Source organism: Stenella coeruleoalba, assembly GCF_951394435.1.
Source record: "Stenella coeruleoalba genome assembly, chromosome: 3".
NCBI classification, from domain to species: Eukaryota; Metazoa; Chordata; class Mammalia; order Artiodactyla; family Delphinidae; genus Stenella; species Stenella coeruleoalba.
Genome location: NC_137148.1, coordinates 157,580,109 through 157,599,261, shown reverse-complemented (window position 1 = coordinate 157,599,261; position 19,153 = coordinate 157,580,109). Strand labels below are relative to the sequence as shown.

At 37.8% G+C, this 19,153-nt stretch overlaps 1 protein-coding gene across 8 annotated transcripts in view; it reads right to left on the bottom strand.

Moving 5' to 3' along the window:
* The window catches only part of SNAP47 (synaptosome associated protein 47), a 66,373-nt gene that overhangs the window by 35,855 nt on the left and 11,365 nt on the right, over positions 1–19,153 (bottom strand). The window lies entirely within an intron of this gene.

Sequence of the window (19,153 nt, the reverse complement as noted above, 5' to 3'; positions counted from 1 at the left end):
CTCATTCTACAAGGCCAGCATCACCTTGATACCAAACCAGACAGACACTACAAAAAAAGAAAATTACAGGCAAACATCACTGATGAACATAGAAGCAAAAATCCTCCACAAAATATCTGCAAAGCAAATTCAACAATACATTAAAAGGACCACACACCATGATCAGGTGGGATCTATCCCAGGGATGCAAGAATGGCTCAATATCTGCATAGCAATCAATGTGATACACCACATTAACAAACTGAAGAATAAGAATTATATGATCTCAAAAGATGCAGAAAAAGCTTCTGATAAAATTCAACATCGATTTATGATAAAAATGTTCAACATTGGGTCTAGAGGGAACATACCTCAACATAATAAACACCACATATGACAAACCTACAGCCAACATCATACTCAACAGTGAAAAGCTGAAAGCATTTTCTTTAAAATCAGGAATAAGACAAAAATGCCCACTCTTACCACTTTTATGCAACATAGTATTGGAAGTCCAACTCATAGCAATTAGACAAGAAAGAGAAATAAAAGGAATCCAGATTGGAAAGGAAAAATTAAAACTGCCACTGTTTGTAAATGTCACGATACTATATGTAGAAAATCCAAAAGATGCCACCAAAAAACTACTAGAACTCATCAATGAATTCAGTAAAATTTCAGGATACATTGCATAATTGTTAATGGGATTATTTTTTAATTTCTCTGATAGTTTGTTATTAGTGTATAGAAATGTTGCATTTCTATACACTAATAACAAACTATCAGAGAAATTAAAAAATAATCCCATTAACAATTACATCAAAAAGAATGAAATACCTAGGAATAAATCTAACTAAGGCAGTTAAAGACCTATATTTGGAAAACTATAAGACACTGATGAAAGAAATCAAAGGTGACAAAAACAAATGGAAAGATACCATGCTTATGGATTGGAAGAATTAATATTATTAAAATGACCATACTATCCAAGGCAATCTACAGATTCAAAGCAATTCTTATCAAAATACCAATGGCATTTTTCACAAAACTAGAAAAAAAATCCTAAAATTTGTATGGAAACACAAAAGATGCAGAAATAGCTAAAGCAATCCTGAGAAAGAAGAACAAAGTGGGAGGTATCATGCTCTGATTTCAAACTATACTACAAAGCTACAGTAATCAAAAAAGTAAGGTATTGGCACAAAAACAGACACAAAGATCAATGGAACAGAACAGATAGCCCAGAAATGAAGTCACACTTATATGGTCCATTAATCTACAATAAAGAAGGCAAGAATATACAACCCAGAAAAGACAGCCTCTTCAATAAATAATGTTGGGAAAACTGGACAGCTACATGCAAAAGAATCAAACTGGACTACTTTCTCACACCATACACAAAAATAGACACAAAATGGATTAAAGAGTTAAATTTAAGATCTGAAACCATAAAACTCCTATAAGAAAACATAGGCAGTACATCCTTTGACATCAGTCTTAGCAATATTTTTTGGATATGTCTCCGCAGGCAAGGGAAACATAAGAAAAATAAGACACTTGCAAACAATATACATGTACGGGGTTACTATCTAAAATATACAAAGACCTCATACAACTCAACATCAAAAAAACTAAACCCAATTAAAAAAATGGGCAGAGGACCTGAACAGGCATTTTTTCCAAAGAAGACATACAGATGGCCAACGTACACATGAAAAGATGCTCAATATCACTAATTATCAGGGAAATGCAAATCAAAATTACAATGAGATATCACTTCACATCTGTCAGTTGGCTGTTATTAAAAAGACAACAAATAAGAAATGCTGGCAAAGAAATGGATAAAGGGGAACTCTGGAACACTGTTGGCAGGAATGTAAATTGGTACAGCTACAGAAAACTATGGAAAACATTATGGAAATTCCTCAAAAAATTAAAACTAGAACTACCATGCGTTCCAGCAATTCCACTCCTGGGTATTTTTCTGAGGAAAACAAAACCACTAATTCAAAAAGATATATGCACCTCTATTTTCAATGAAGCATTAATCACAATAGCCAAATTACAGAAGCAACCTAAGTGCCCATTGACAGATGAATGCATAAATATGTGGTATATATATAGAATGGAAACCATAAAAAAAGATTGAAATCTTGCCATTTGCAACAACATGGATGGACTTGAAGGGTACTATGCAATGTGAAATAAGTCAGAGAAAGACAAATACTGTATGATTTCACTTATATGTGGAATCTAAAACAAAACAAATGAACAAACATAACAAATCAGAAACAGAGTCAAAGATACAGAGAACAAGCAGGTGGTTGCCAGAAGGGAGAGGAGGATGAGTAAACAGGTGAGAAAGATTAAGAGGTACAAAGTTCCAGGCACAAAATAAATGAGTCAAAGGGATGAATTCAGCATGGGGAATATAGTCAATAACAATGTAATATCTTTGAATGGTGACAGACAGTAACTAGACTTATCATGGTGATTGTTTTGTAATGTACAGAAATTTCAAAACACTTATGTTGTGCACCTGGAACTAATATAGTGCTGTAGGTAAATTACACTTCAAAAAATGATACAGATGAACTTATTTACAAAACAGAAACAGCATCACAGACAAAAGAGAACAAATTTATGGTTACCTAAGGGGAAGGTGGAGCGGAAAGATTAGGAATTTGGGATTAAAAGATACACACTACCATATATAAAACAGATAACCAACAAGGACCTACTGTATAGCACAGGGAACTATATTCAGTATCTTGTAATAATCTGTAATGGAAAAGAATCTGAAAAAGAATATACATACACATATATATGTATAACTGAATCACTTTGCTATACACCTGAAACATTGTAAATCAATTATACTTCAATTAAAATAAATAAAAATCTTTAAAAAGAAAAAAAACAAAGAAACAAACTAATAAAAAAGGAGATCAGTTTTGTGGTTACTGGAGGTGGAGACTGGGGGAAGGGGAAACTGGATGAAGGTAGTCAAAAGGTACAAACTTCCAATAATAAGATTAAGTACTAGGGATGTAATGTATACAACATGATTAATTTAATTAACACTGATGTATGTTATACATGAAAGTTGAAGAGAGTAAATCCTGTAAGTTCTTATCCCAAGGGAAAAAAAAAATTTCTGTTCTATTTTGTATCTATCAGAGACAATGGATGTTCACTAAACTTACTGTGGTAATCATTTCATAATGTATGTAAGTCAAATCATTATACTGGACATCAAACTTACACAGTATGGTAGGGCAGTTATATCTCAATAACACTGTAAGAAAAAAAAAGTATAATAAGTCTTAATAAATTTCAAGTATTGAAATTATATAGAGCACATCCTTTGTCCTCAAAGAAATGAAACTAGAAATCAATAACAAAAAGTTAACTAGAAAATCCTCAAATATTTGGAAACTAAACACAATTTTAAAATAAAGGAAATTAGAAAATATTTGAAGTGAATAAAACTAAAAACATGATACACAAAAAAACAGGGGGATGCAAATAGAGCAGTCATAAGAGGGAAATTCATATCTCTCAATGTATATATTTGAAAACTTCTTAGGAAGGTTTAAAATCAGTGATCTAAGTCTCTACCTCAAAAAGTTACAGATTATACCCAGAGTAAGTAGAAGAAAGGAAAAGTAGGAATCAATGAAATGGGGGCTTCCCTGGTAGCACAGTGGTTAAGAATCTGCCTGCCAAGGCAGGGGACATGGGTTTGAACCCTGGTCTGGGAAGATCCCACATGCCGTGGAGCAACTATGCCTGCGTGCGCCACAACTACTGAGCCTGCGCTCTGGAGCCCATGAGCCACAACTACTGAGCCCATGTGCCACAACTACTGAAGCCCACGCACCTAGAGCCCATGCTCCGCAACAAGACAAGCCACCACCATGAGAAGCCCACACACCACAATGAAGAGTAGCTCCCATTCGCTGCAACTAGAGAAAGCCCGTGTGCAGCAACAAAGACCCAATGCAGCCAAAAATAAATAAATAAATAAATTTATTTTTTTAAACTCAATGAAATGGAAAACAGAAAAAATACAAAATATTAACAAAGCCAGAAGTTGCTTCTTTGAAGTAATTTTAAAAATTAAACACCTAGCAAGAAATAATAAAGAAAAAAATAAAGAAAATGCAAATTACCAATATCAGGAATAAAAAAAGGGGCATCACCACAGATCATTTAGCCTTTGAAAGGTTTATGGGGAATTTTATACTCAACTCTATACCTATAAATGGGACAACTTACATGAAATACACAAAACACTTGAAAAACCCAAAATTTCAAAACTGAGGCAAGAAATAGTTTAATAATAAGAATAGCCTCACAAGGAAATTGAATCTGTAATTTAAAATCTTGCCATAGAGAAAACTGTGGTCCAAGTGGCTTCACTGATGAATTCTGCCAAATATATAGAGAGGAAATCATCATAACTGTATACCAACTCTTTCAAAGTATAGAACAAGAGTGAATGTTTTGCCCATTTAGTTCACAAGACCAATATAACTCCTATACGTAAACCTGATGAGGACATTACAAGGAAATACGTACATAACAATATCCTTCAATAACACAGATAGAGTTCCGTGAAAATATTAAGTCAAATCTAATAATATATAAAAAAAGAATATAATATCATGATTAAGTGATATTAATCCCAGGAAACTGAAGTTGGTTTAACATTTGAAAATTAATCACCGCAACTTATTTCATTGGTAGAAAAACAAAAGGAAAACTGTATAATCATCACAAAAGATGCAAAAACAGATTCTGATGAAATTCAGTACTCATTCATGTTAAAACCCCAGCAAGCTAGAAGGAAATTTCTTCAATCTGATAAAGGACATCTATAAAAGCATACATGTATGTATCTATAAAAAAAAATACATGTAACTGTATGCCTCATGTTGAAAAAGTCAGTGTCTTCTGTTTAAGATCAGAAACAAATTTTAAAAAATGGGCAGACTTCTAAAGTATCTGAATATTGAAAGTATTCTCCAAATCTACACAGAGATCCAATGGCAAAGGGTAGAGCCTTGTCAGCACAAGGCACTTAAACATAACCTCTGACTAATCAATGGCTGACCACTAAGCCATGCTGATGCAGGGACAACCACCAGGAACCAAGCCATGCTTAAAAATTAAAACACAAAAAAAAAACAAAAATAAAAAAGCTACACATGACAGTGGAAACACACTCCACAGAGTTAGTTCAGGCAAATTACTAAAATGAGTAAACAAATAAAAACAACCACAAACACCACCATCCTGTGGCAAGGAGGGAGATCAGAATCCAGAGTTGCAACAATGTATTATTTAAAATGCCAAGTTTTCTACAAAGAAGTATTAGATATGCAAGGAAACAGAAAAATGTGACTCATACACAGGAGTAGAAAAAAAAGTCAACAGAATCCATTTCTGAGAGCACTCATATACTGGACTTAAGAGGTGAAGATGTCAAAGAAGTAATTATAAATGTTCAAGAGTTAAAGAAAACCATGTTAAGAAGAGTAAAGAAAAGTATAGTGACAATGATTCATCAGAGACTATCAAATCAGAGAGAGAAATTATATAAAAAAGAACCAAATGGAATTTCTTAAATTAAAACAATAGTAAGATACATCCTAGTTAAACCACTGAAAGCCAAAGACAGAGAGAAAACTGTGAAAGCAGCAACAGAAAAATGATTTATCATGAATAAGGGAATCATAATAATATTAACGGTTGACCTCTATCATAAACAATGCGCACCAGAAGGTAATGGGATGACAAAAGCCAAGTTCTGAGAGAAATAAAACTGCCAGTAGAGAATTCTACACCAGCAAAACTATCAGGGAAAATACATTACCAAACACATAAATGCTGAGAAACTTCACTGCTAGCAAGCCTGTTTCCTGAAAAAAAGACTAAAGGATGTTCCTTGGGCTGAAAATAAAAGACACCCCCAGAAGGAAACTCAAATCCACACAAAGAAACAAAAAGCACTGGTAATGAGATCATGCAGGTAATTAGAGAATATAAGTATTTTGTTTACTTTTCCTAACTGATTTAAAAGATAATTGCATAAAATAATAATTTTAAATTATACTGAGGCTTATAACATATAAAGATATAATATATATGAAAAATAATGGCATAAAAGGGGGTTAGGAGTGTGACAACAGATTGTAACTCAGGTCCACAGGTAGAAATGATGTGTACTGAAAGCAGTTTTTGGATTAGAATAAAATATTCTATATTTTTCTTTCTTCTCTTAATTTCTTTAAAATATACAAGACTGTACAAAGTAATAATTATAGTACTGTTTTATTGCGTTTAAAATATATATAGATGTACTGTGTATGACAATGGCACAAAGGTGGGGAGGGAATGAAGCTATAATGGAGTACATTAAATTGGCATTAATCTGAAATAGATCATAAGATGTACATTGTAATATCTAACAATTAAGAAAATAATTTTTAAAATACTAATGAAATAATTTAAATAGTACACTAGAAAAAAATCTAATGCACACACAGAGGTGGTAAAGGAGAAACAGAAAGAAAAAAGCTACAGACATATAGAAAACACACAGCAAAGTCACAGAAGTAAATCCAACCATACCAATAATTAGAATAAATGTAAATGAATAACACTGTAATCAAAAGGCAGAAGTTGTCACTCTGGATTAAAAAAAAAGATTAGACTATATGTTGTTCATAAGTGACACATTTTAAATTCAAAGATATAGACTGCAAGTAAAAAGAGAAAAGATACACCACACAAACAGTGATCCTAAGGGAGGTATAGAGTTATACTATTGTTATTAGACAAAATAAAAAATTTTTAAAAATTAACACAGACGAAGAGAGTCATTTTATAATGATAAAAGGGTCAATTCATTATGAAGAAACAATAATTATGAATATATACACACCTAACAATAGAATCACAAAATACATTATGAAAACATTGACAGAATTGAAGGAGAAATAGACAATTCAACAGTAATAGTTGGAGACTTCAATGCCCTACTCTCAAAATGGACTGAAAAAACCATCAAAGATACAGAACACTTGAACATTATCAACCAATTCCATCTAACTGGTATCTAAATAACGCTTCATCCGACAACACTAGGATGTACACTCTTCTCAAGTATAAATGGAACATTCTCCCACATAGATGCTATGCTAGACCATGGGTCAGAAAACTTTTTATACAAAAGGCCAAACAATAAATATTTTAGGCTTTGAGGACCAACCGTCTCTGTTACAAATATTCAATTCTTCCATTAGACCAGGAAAACAACCACAAATGAATGGGCATGGCTGTGTCCCAATAAAACTTCATTTGTAAAAATAGGAGGTGGGATGAATTTAGTCCGCTGTCATTTGCCAGCTCCTTGCTAAGTCATAAAACAGGTCTCAATAAATTCAAAAAGATTTAGATAATGCAAAGTATCTTTGTTCCCTGACCATGATGGAATGAAATAGAAATCAACAGAACAGAATTTCAGAAGACCACAAATATTTGGAAATTAACCCACTTCCAAATAACCAATAGGTTAAAGAAAGAATCCTGAGGACAATTAGAAAATGGTCTGAGCTACATAAAAATAAAAATACTGCATACCAAAGTTTATGGGATGCAGCTAAAGCAGTAATTAGAGGGAAATTTATAACCATAAAACCTGTATTACAAAAGAAGATCTCAAATCAAAAACATAAGCTTTCACATTAAGAAACAAGAAAATAGAAGAGCAAATTAAAGAGGGGAGGAAATCAATGAAATGGAAAAGAGAAATATAAAAGAAAAATCATTTTAAACAAAAATTAATTATTAGAAAATATCAACAAAATTGACAAACTGTTCAGTTGGACCAACCAAGAAGAAAGAACACAAAAATTACTAAAATCAGGACTTCCCTGGTGGTCCTGTAGGTAAGACTCCACGCTCCCAATGCAGAGGCCCCAGGTTTGACTCCTGGTTGGAGGACTAGATCCCACATGCATGCCACAACTAAGAGTTCACATGTGGCAACAAGAAGCCCTCATGCCGCAACTAAAAGATCCCACACGCCACAATGAAGATCCTGCGTGCCACAACTAAGACCCAGCACAGCCAAAATAAATAAATAATCTTTTAAAAAATTACTAAAATTGGGAATGAAAGCAGAACATTAATACAGACCTTACATAAATGAAAAGGATTATAAAGGAAGCCACAAGCAACTTTATGCTACAACATTAGACAATTTAGATAACATTTTAAAATTCCTAGAACAACACAAACTACTAAACTGACTCAAGAAGAAAAGGAAAATTTGAATATACCTATTCAAGTAAAGAAATGAATTGGTAATTATATTCCACTCACATAAAAAACTCAGGCCCAGTTGGCATCAGTGGTAAATTCTATTAAGTGGTAAAATCTATTAAGATTTAAAGAAGAAATAATACCAATCCTTCACAAATTTCTCCAGAAACTACAGATGAGGGACAGTATTACCCAAACCAAATTTAGATAAACACATCACAAGAAAGAGAACTACAGACCAATAAACCTCATGACTACAGACACAAAATCCCCAACAAAGTTACCAAACCAAACCCAAAAGGACTATGTACCATGACCAAGTGGGACTTATCACAAGAACAAAAATATCTGAAATGTTTAGTATCTGAAAATCAATTAAGATACTACACTGTATTAACAGAATCAAGGACAAAAACCACATGACCATCTCAATAGATGGTGAAAATGCTTTTGATAAAACCCAATATTCATTCTTAATAAAAACACTAAATGAACCAGATATAGAAGTGAACTTCCTCAATCTGATATCAGAAACCTACAGGCAACATCAAACTTAACAGTAAAAGACTGAATGCTTTCTCCCCTAATACTGGGAACAAGTAAAGGATGTCTGCACTCACCACTTCCAGCCAACACTGTATTACAAATTCTAGATAGTACAATTAGGTAAGAAATAGAAATAAAGGGCATCAAGATTAGAAGCAAAAAAGTAAAACAATATTCACAGAAGACATGATTCTGCAGGTGGAAAATCCTACAGATCCACACAGAAGCCACTAGGACTAATAAACGAATTCAGAAAGTTGGCTGGATACAAGACAAGATCTATTGAAGGCCTTCCAATTCGAGGACTAGATAGAGTAGATACGCTTCTCCCTGTTCTCCCCACTAAATACAGCTTAAAACCCTGGATATTGGATATTATATATGAAACACACATAAGATTATGGAGAGTGGAGAGAAAAAGTCAGGCTGGTAGGTCTCAGGACTTCAGAAACTCTGAGGAAGCGAGTTCTCTTTTTATTTACTATATTCTGAACTGAGTCCTGAAGAAGCCAGAAACCTGGATAAACAGACAATAAATAAATAAATAAAAGAAAGCCTACTCTCCCTACCCTATAGAAAAGGGGAAGCTGACAAGACAGAGAACTTTTAGTCAATAACAGCTCTACTCCAGCCAAACTCCCCAGAAAGAAGTGCAGCCCACTCCCACCCTCATTAGCAAACACCATATGAGGAGCCTAGACATGGACCCTCTCCTACCTGCACTGAGGGGGTACTTCTTCCTAACTGAGGTAGTGTCAGAGAAGGCCATGTGAGGAGCCAGCAGTAATGAGGGAAACCTTACAGGTCAACATAGGCCAGGACGGGGTAACAAGACAGCCCTCATTCTCCCAATCAGGGTGGTATTAGCAGAGGCCTATGGGGAAACCTGAAATTCCACTCCCAGTCAGTAGCAACAGGTGTCCTTTTCCATCCTAAGGCATAAACTAGGGCCAAGAGAAGAATCTGGACTCTCATCCCCACATGGCAGTAAGAAGAATCAGCTTCTTGCTCCCCGGGGCAATGTGTCAAAGAAAGATCTGCTAAAACAGAATATAATGTCCAGAGTCCCATAAGATAATACCCTATACAATAGAGAAAAGAGAATAGATAGATTAGTGGTGACCTGGACTAGGGTGAGAACAGAGAGTGACAGCAAATGGGCTTGAGGCAACTTTTGGGGGTGATGGAAATGTCCTAAAATTGAACTATAGTGATGTTTGTCCAACTTTGTATATTTATTAAAAATCATTGTTCATATAAAATGAATGAATTTTGTGGTATGTAAATTAGAAAGCTGTTCTAAAATATCTACACAGACACAATGGAGTAAAAAAACATCTAAAATAGGGGAAAAAAAAATTAGCCACAAAGAAACAGTAAATTCTCTTTAGCAATAACATACGCAAAGAGGACAATGGAAAAACATCTTCAAAACGTTGAGCTAAATTTGGCTCAACTGTGAAGAGCCAAATTATCATTCAGAGTGTCAGTAAAATAAAGGCATTTTCCAACATATAAAGACTGAGACAATACTACTTACTCACAAACCCCAGTGAAAACAGAATCAGACCAATTATTTCACCAAGTAGATTCCAGAAAACTGCGATCAAGTCTGCGTTACTAACACGTCCTCGTTTCATTTAAAGAGACATGTGTGAACCTGTGTGCTTAACTGAACAGAACAGACTGCATTTTGGATTTGACCTCCACCTTATGCTGATATAGCATGAACCAAATTTTACTCTTGTACTGGGCAAAGGCAGATGGCTGACCACATGACTGCTATGGCCACATTTCCAAGATAAAATCTGGACACTCCAACAATAGATTTCCTAGTATCCTATGCAAAGTGCTTAGAAACCCAATGAAACGTAAATTGTAATTATATCTTCCAGTCACAATTCTTGACAAACAACTGAGGTGATGGTTCTAAGACACCAAATAAATTCTTTTATTTTAGCTGTGCCTCTTTTCTCGGTTGACATACATAATACCAAAAAGTAGGAAGTGTCTAATCCAGAATTTTAATATATGTAAATAAACTTTGTTTTCTAAAAATTCACTATGTAGTCCTTATTTTACCACAGAATGTGAGGAAGTGGTGAAGATCTGATTAAAGAATGGCATGGCTGTTGAATGAGCATTAGGGAACCAGGGCTCTTAACTCCCTCCCAAGAGGCAGCTGCAAATAAAGCCTCTGGATGCCAACCTCACTGACAAGACCTGCTCCAGTCACTCTGACGTTCTGCGCCACCCCTTGCTTCTGCTCTGTAATGTGGACTTTACCTGGTATTTGTCTGCCCATTCACCCAACATAGTTATATTTAAAGTGTAAAAAATGGTCACAGGAACTGTCCAAGAACCCATGATATTATATAATTTAAGGTTTACAATCCTAGACATTACTCCTTGCGAAATTATTGGATTAAAAATGTCACAACATGCTCAAAGATGGAAGTTTAAAGTTCAATAAGATACTAATTGCAACGGATTGAAACTCAAATATTTTTAAATCCAGGGATTCAAAAGGATTTTAAAAATAATAACTGAACATCTTTTGAGGATAAAGAACAAAGTCATTACCTTGAAAACTGCTAAATACAGAAAAACAGCAAACCTCCATGAAATCTGCCCCAGAATGAAATGGTACATGAAGGGCAGCATCTATTCATGAAAGCCATATAGTTAGTGGCAGCAGGGAAGATGGTGGAATAGGAAGCTGCAGGAATCTGTCCCTCCAGCAAAATGAAGGAACTGGCAGAACTGTCTGAAGCAACTATTTTGGAACTCTAGGTCAAGGAGAACATCTGCAGCATCCAGCAGTGAGTTTGATGGAGAGACCAATAAATTTCAATCAACTTCTGCTTTCAAGCAGTAGCAGCTACCAACCCCCATCCCACAAATCCATAACTGGCAGCTGTGGGAAAGCCACAAGTATTCTTAGTATGGCCTGTTGAAGCCAGGGTGGGCAATAAAGACCTTTCCTCCAAAAACTGGGACTGTGAGTCTGATTGGGGCTTCTGATTGCTGAGAGGTTGGCACAGAGTTTTCTACCACCATGAGCTGAAGTGGCTTCCCAGCCAGGAGGGAATTGAGAGAAACAAGACCTATTTACTTTTTCCTTCTTCGGAAATTCAGTGACCACACTTAACAAGGAATACACGCTTTGAAAAAATAATTTGGAAAAGTCACAAAAAGTCAGTTCCAACCCTCAGCAAGCAAAACCCAGCAACCCCTGAGGCATAGGAGAATTAGATTTCCAGAGTATTATCAGTCAGCTTGGGCTGCCACAGACTGGGTAGCTTAAGCAACAAATATTTATTTCTTACAGTTCTGGAAGCTGAAAAGTCCAAAGTGTTCAGTCTCTACTAAGGCCTAGTAGCAGGCCAAGAACTGTTTCTCAAAAGGAAAGTAGTTATCTGCAGAGGATAGCAGGGCTTTGCTCCAAAATCCTAAGGGTGAGCACTGTGATTCCCTATAGAGGTCTGCAAAAGGCTCCAAAGAGCACCCCTATCTGCCACTGACCCATCATATACCACTGGATCATATGGCCCAAGTGACAGAGCAGCTCTGTGGCAATCTGGACCTGTTTCAGAGCCTTCTCTTGCTCTAGGCCCTACTCAAAACTGGCAGCTTTCGAGTCACTTGGTAAATGTGCCAGAGTAACACACCCAAATGAGGAATATGTTGCTTCCAAAACACTAAGAAGCATTGTGCCTCCTTTCTGGTTGTAGGAAGAGCCAGATGCAACAACTTAACCTTCACCATAGAAGAGATACTCCAATGAGCCATACACCATTGGACTTCTAAAAATTTCACTGAAGTAGAAGGCCCTTGAATTTGTCAGATTTCCCATCCTCTGACATGCAAATATCTTATGAGTCTAGAGTAGTTGCTACTTCTTACTCAGTCCAATCAGCATTAATAGCATGCTATCTTGTGGAAGAGAAAGGCATCAAGATCTTTGTGAACTATATTATGACATAGGGCTGAAAAGTTGGTATACCCCTGAAGTAGGACAGTGAAGGTGTATTGCTGGCCTTGTCAGCTGATAGAAACTGCTTCTGGTGGTCTTTACTAACAGGGATGGAAAAAAAGCATTTACCAGAGCAGGTGCTGCAGACCAGGTACCAGAGGATGTGTTAATTTGCTCAAGCAGTAAAACTACATCTGGAATAGCAACTGCAATTATAGTCACCACCTGGTTAAGTTTAAGATAATCCACTGTCCTGAAAGATCCATCTTTTTTCTGCACAAATAGGTGAGCTGAATGGAGATGGGGTAGGACTCACTATCCATGCATCCTTCAAGTCCTTGAAGGTGGTACTAATCTCTATAATCCCTCCAGGAATGCAAAATTGCTTTTGGTATACTATTTTTCTAGGTAGAAGCAGTTCTAGTGACTTTTACTTGGTCTTTCCCACCAGAATCTCTCTCATTCCAGAGGTCAGGGAACCAGTGTGGGGATTCTGCCAGTTACTGAGTATGTCTATTCCAATTATATACTCCAGAACTAGGAAAAATTACCATAGGATGGGTTCAGGGGCCATCTCACTGAGATGAACCTGAGCTAAAACTCTACTGATCACGACCTCCATAAGCCCCTAGGTGAGCCACAGTGATGTTTTGGGTCTCCTAGAATCAGTGTCAGTTTGGAGCCAGTGTCCAGTAGTCCCTGAAAAATCTGATTTCCTTTTCCCCAATGCACAGTCACCCTGGTAAAATGCCGTATGTCTCTCTGGGAAAGGCTGGGAGAAAGATTAACAGTACAAAATTTGGTAGCATACTGAGGTCCTTCCACAAGGGGACCCACCCTCCCCGTCATTCAAGGTGTTCTGGGTGTGTAAACCGGGTCAAATCTAGAAATCAATTAAGGAGCCGTGACTTTTTTTTTTTTAAATTCAGGTTAGATGCTTGTTCACATGACCTAGAACTCTTCTGCTTAACAGATCAAGTAAGAATTGAGCAGACTGCCCAACTATTTCTCTTCTAGGGGCACATGACCAACTAGCTAATGCCATAGGTCTCTGGGAGTCAGACTATTCTGATTGCTGCTTTGACTCTGTTGTCCATTATGGTAACCAACCCCAATTGTCTTTGGTGATTAAGTGCTACCACTTAGCCCTGCCACCCCAGGATCCAATTATCCCTGCTGCATTTAAGGATCCCAGCTCAGTGGCTTCCCAGCTCAGATCCCAGCCACTTCCCACTGTAAGTTCTGGCCTACAGAGAAGAGCAACCACACAGCTCAAGGATGCTGGGGCTCCCCTTAAAAATTTATTTCTCACAGTCATGGTAAAAAGTATGTCTTCTTGGAGCCTGCCAGGATGGGCGAGGAGATCTCACATAATAAATCTATTCTACCATTCCAATCTTCCTCAGTCTTGGATCCTTCCTCTGGAGTATACCAAGGCAGTTCTGACATTTCAGACTCCATTTAGAGTAAGCCACCTTTTAGTCCACATCTCAGCCAACCAACCAAACTGTTAGAGCCTTTCTAACTCCTCGAGCCATGGTACCAAATCCAGGATCTCTGCTTAGTGGGTCCATTTCAGTAAAGTCAGCGCCATCCAACTTCATATTCCTCTCACCATCACCCCACACCCAAGATATCCATTCCCACAGGATTTCTGTCTGTATAAATTGGAAAAATCATGCAGTTCTTTCAGAGTGCAGTGCACCTCTTCATGGGCCACACTTTATGCCTCATCTTCTGGGCTGTGCTGAGACTTAACTCTAACAATATACCTGGAAGCAAAGGGGGGTGGTGGGGGTGGGTCTTGAAAGAAATCTGCACCGTCTTGCAAAGCAATTATCTCGGGGGAGGCCATTACAGCTTCCTCAGGCAAAGTGTGGTTAATCACCTCAGATAGGGCAGGAAGGGCTGCTTCTACTGGCAAAGAAGACTCATCAGAATTTAGGGGTTCTATTTTCTCAGTTTCATCAGGATCTTCCCATATGTCTACATTCCAATTTTCAGGATCCCATTTCTCCCCTATCAATACCCTCAGTTTAACAGCAGACACCATGCAAAGTGGAGATTTCAATTTACATTGTAATTTAGTCACTCACAGGATGACACTCCGGATCTGAATTTCAGAAATCTCAGTGCTGCAGCTACGGGACCTAAGGTTTTCTTTCAAGGCAGATATAGAAATGTTCAGGTCATTATTGGTTACTCTGAACTCATCCTTTCCTTTCCACACTTTGTCCAGTAGAGTTAGAGCAGCCAGCCAATCTCATTACTCATTAGCTTGACAAAAATGTTATTAGGTATCAAATACATGGTCACTCAGAGCCTTTTTAAAATATTTGATTACGAGTATCCCATGATGATTATTTTACATATCACCATTGCCACATCATCAGTGCCTTCTATACCACTTGAAATAAGAGTTATTAGTCGCTTTAAATCTAATCAGATTAGATTCCAAAAACCTTAGAATTCATAAAACTCACCCTTCGGTACAGAAAGAGAAAGAGGGAGGGGGCCAGGGAGATAGAAAGGGAGACAGAGAGGGAAGGAGGGACGTAGGGACAGAGAAACAGAGAGAGAGAGAGAAAGAGAAGAGACCACATTTTGTGAAGACTACTGAAAACACTGTAAACTGCATAAATCTAGGACTGTCATGGGAAGAGAGACCAGATATTCTCAGACCACAGAGCACTGCTCTCAAACACTGTGACCACAGCCCTTTTCATCAGAACCAAAAATTTCACAGTCCACCCAGGCCTTCCCATACAAGACATAACATACTAAGACAAGGCTATCCATAACAACCCAAGAGATAAGAGAATAGGGCATCCATGAAACAATAATAGGCTGCTATTCAAAAGGAACATTGGAAAAGAAAAAATAAGTCTTGGAAATTACAAACATGATAACAGAAATAGAAGGTAGGAAGATAAAATTCAAGAAATAAAAGCAGAACAAAAGGATGAGGAGAATGAAAAATGAGAACAATATCAGAAGATCAGTTCAGGAAGTCAGATAACAAAAAAAGGAGAAGTTCCACATTTTAAAAACTGAGGGGGAAAAATTATCAAAGAAATAATACAGGAAATTTCCCCAGCTCTGATGGACAAATTAGAGAGCTCACTGAGGGCCTACCACAATCGGCTTGAAAGGACCCACGCCAAAGAGCATCGTGAACCCCAAGACCACTCCAGGAACACCAGTCAGCTGCTCTCTGGATAACTAACCACAGAGCTACACAGTATGGTGCCCTGCATGCACCCTTCCTGTTCAGGTTTTCATATTTTAACTCAATGTTTTTCCTATAGTATTATTTGGCATATTAAAAAAAAAAACCTTATAGGGCTTCCCTGGCGGCGCAGTGGTTGAGAGTCCACCTGCCGATGCAGGGGACACGGGTTCGTGCCCCGGTCCGGGAAGATCCCACATGCCGCGGAGCGGCTGGGCCCGTGAGCCATGGCTGCTGAGCCTGCGTGTCTGGAGCCTGTGCTCCGCAACGGGAGAGGCCACAAAAGTGAGAGGCCCGCATACCGCAAAAAAAAAAAAAAAAAAAAAAAAAAGCCTTATAAATGGTATCCTGCTGTACACATCTCTCTGCAACTTGCTTTGTTTTTTTAATACTGCTTTGGGATTTATTCAAGCTGATATGTATAGATCTAACATATAACAGTTACCATGAAAGAATTAGTCTATTTTGTGACTAAAACATAGCTTATATACCCAATCCCCCTTGAGAAGCAACTGACTGCAATCGCTCGCTTCCATCCACAATCCTTTAATGAAAGTTCATGTCCACACATGCTGTGCACAAGTGCCAATGTTTCCCTAAGATACACATCTGAAAGAGCAAGGTCACAGTCATGGGGTCTGTGCACCTCTGGCTTCACTAGGTATTGACAACTGCTCTCCTAAGTGGCTGAACCATTTCATATTATTGACAAAAACATTACAGTTCTTATCACCCCACATCTTAACCAACAGCTGGTGCTACCCAACTAATACATGTGTTGGTTTAATTTACCTTTCCCTAATCACTAGGGATGCTAAACTCCCTTTTCATTGGTCTTCTGGGATTTCTCATTGGTGAGACACTGTGGCAGAGACAACTAATGATCCCTAGTACCCATTTTCCTGTTCTTCCTTCCATAATGGAATACCTGAGTAATCTCTCACAACTACCCCGCTTCTTTGTTCCTCGGTGTAACTATGAGATTAAGTCCTACCAGTAGGATATGAGCAGAAGTAATATGTGCAACTTTGGGGTCACCTTCTTAAAGACAAGGCTGTGTTCCCTGGCCTCCCTCTTTGTTCCCCTTTCCCATTGGCTGCGAATGAGTGATACCAGCAACTTTTGATGTAGTGATGGTGCCATGTGATAAGACAGGAGACCTTCTAGCCAACATGCAGCCAGAGGTGAAGGCCTAAAGCAGAGCTTTCTATCTGCCTGGGATAACTACCTTCCTCTGGATCATTATATGGAGGTCTAGCTTATTTCAACCACAATATTTTTGGATCTCTGTTATAGTAGCTTCTTAGCCTGAACTCTAGTCAACGGCCTTTACTAACTTTTCTGCTGAATTGCCTTTTTCTCATTTTGCCTTTAACTAGCTGGGTATTAATCCTTTGTTGGGATGTGGGTAGGTATCACAAATACTTTCTCCCAGCCTCAGGTTCATCCTTTCACTTTGTTGTTTGTCAAAAGAAGATTTACAAACCACCCAATTGTTCTCCAAAAGGATTATACCAATTGTCATTCCTAATAAGCAGTGTATGAAAATGCTTATTCACTATCCTCAGTTGGTATTGTGTATTCTTACTTTTAATTGTTACTAATTTGATCATTAAAACCTAGATTTCCATTATTTTAGTGTGCATTTCTTTGATTTCCAGTGCAAATGAACATTCTTCTAAATCTCTGGTCTCTATGTCCTGTTATGTATTGAAGATATTTAATAGGTGTCTCAATTTCCTACAGGAATGTTGTGTTATTCTGCGAGGGCTGACTGCTATAACAACTCCCGAAATCTTAAGGGCCTAGCCCCAATAGAGGATTATTTCCTGTTCACACTGTAGTCCAATTGAGGGCTGGGGTCAGCGTTCTGCTCTGGGAAGCCATTTGAGGCCCTAAACTCTGTCTAACTAATGTTTCTGTCCTAGGGCCTTCGAGTCCTGGAGGATTCCAGCAGGTAAAGGGGAAGACAGTACTAGAGATTGGGTAGCAGGGCTTTTAGAGACTAGGCCTGCAAGTGACCTACATCACTTCTGCCACAACTCAGTCATATAAACCCCAAACTGCAAGGGAGGGTGGAAAAATGTCTAGCCATGTTCCCATGAGGAAAACTCACAAAGGTCTGGTGATCTTACATCTCAACCACCATAAGCACCCCCTCTAAGAATAAGATGCAGGGCCCTGTTCCCTGTAGCTCTAGCACGATGCCCTTTACCACATAGTGCTTAGAAATAGCAACAGGTGGTAACTGCAGAGTGGGGTCACTCAGAGGCAAGGGGTCTCACAAACAGCAGCCATGCAGCCCTGGTCTGAGACAGGGGGCCCACATTCAGGGCCCATCACTGAGAGGCTGCCACCTCATCCTGAGCTCTCAAGCAACCATTCCAGACATGGGGGAGAGGTTATTCCTACTAGACTCTAAGATCGCTGACTTACCTTGTATGTCTTATAGTCAGTGCAGCGCTTCTCAAAGTGTGGTCTTTGAGACCCTCCAAAGGAGTCTGGGAGGTCAAAGTCACCTCATACAATACCACAACACTATTTGGCTATTTGGCTTTTTACTCTCATTCTTTCATGAGTGTAGAGTGGAGTTTCCAGAGACCATGTGACCTGTGATAATCACAGCAGACTGACTGCAGAAGCAGGCATGAGAATCCAGCTGTTTTCTGCTAAGCTTTACTTTAAATAGAGGTACAAAAATCTCAAACAGTGCCACTCTTCTCACTACACGTTTTGCTTTATACAAGTTATTTTTCATTAAAAAAATGTTATTTATGTTACTAGGTCATGGATTTATCATTGTACTTTTTAAATAAATAATTATTTAATTTCTTAGTTTTAAAAAAATATGGTACATATCGGTATATATAACCCACATCAACGAAAGTTCTTTGGGTCCTCAGTTTTTAAGGTGGGTGGAGTGGCCCCCAAGACTGAAGGTTTGAGAGTGGCTAGTGCAGTGGCTAAGATGGCAGCTTCTGAAGCCAAAATGCTTTGGCTCAAACCTTGCTGCTCTACAACTATGGAAAAGAAATTAAGATAAACTACGCTAACGAACTTAGTGTGTGTGATCTTGAACAAATTACCCG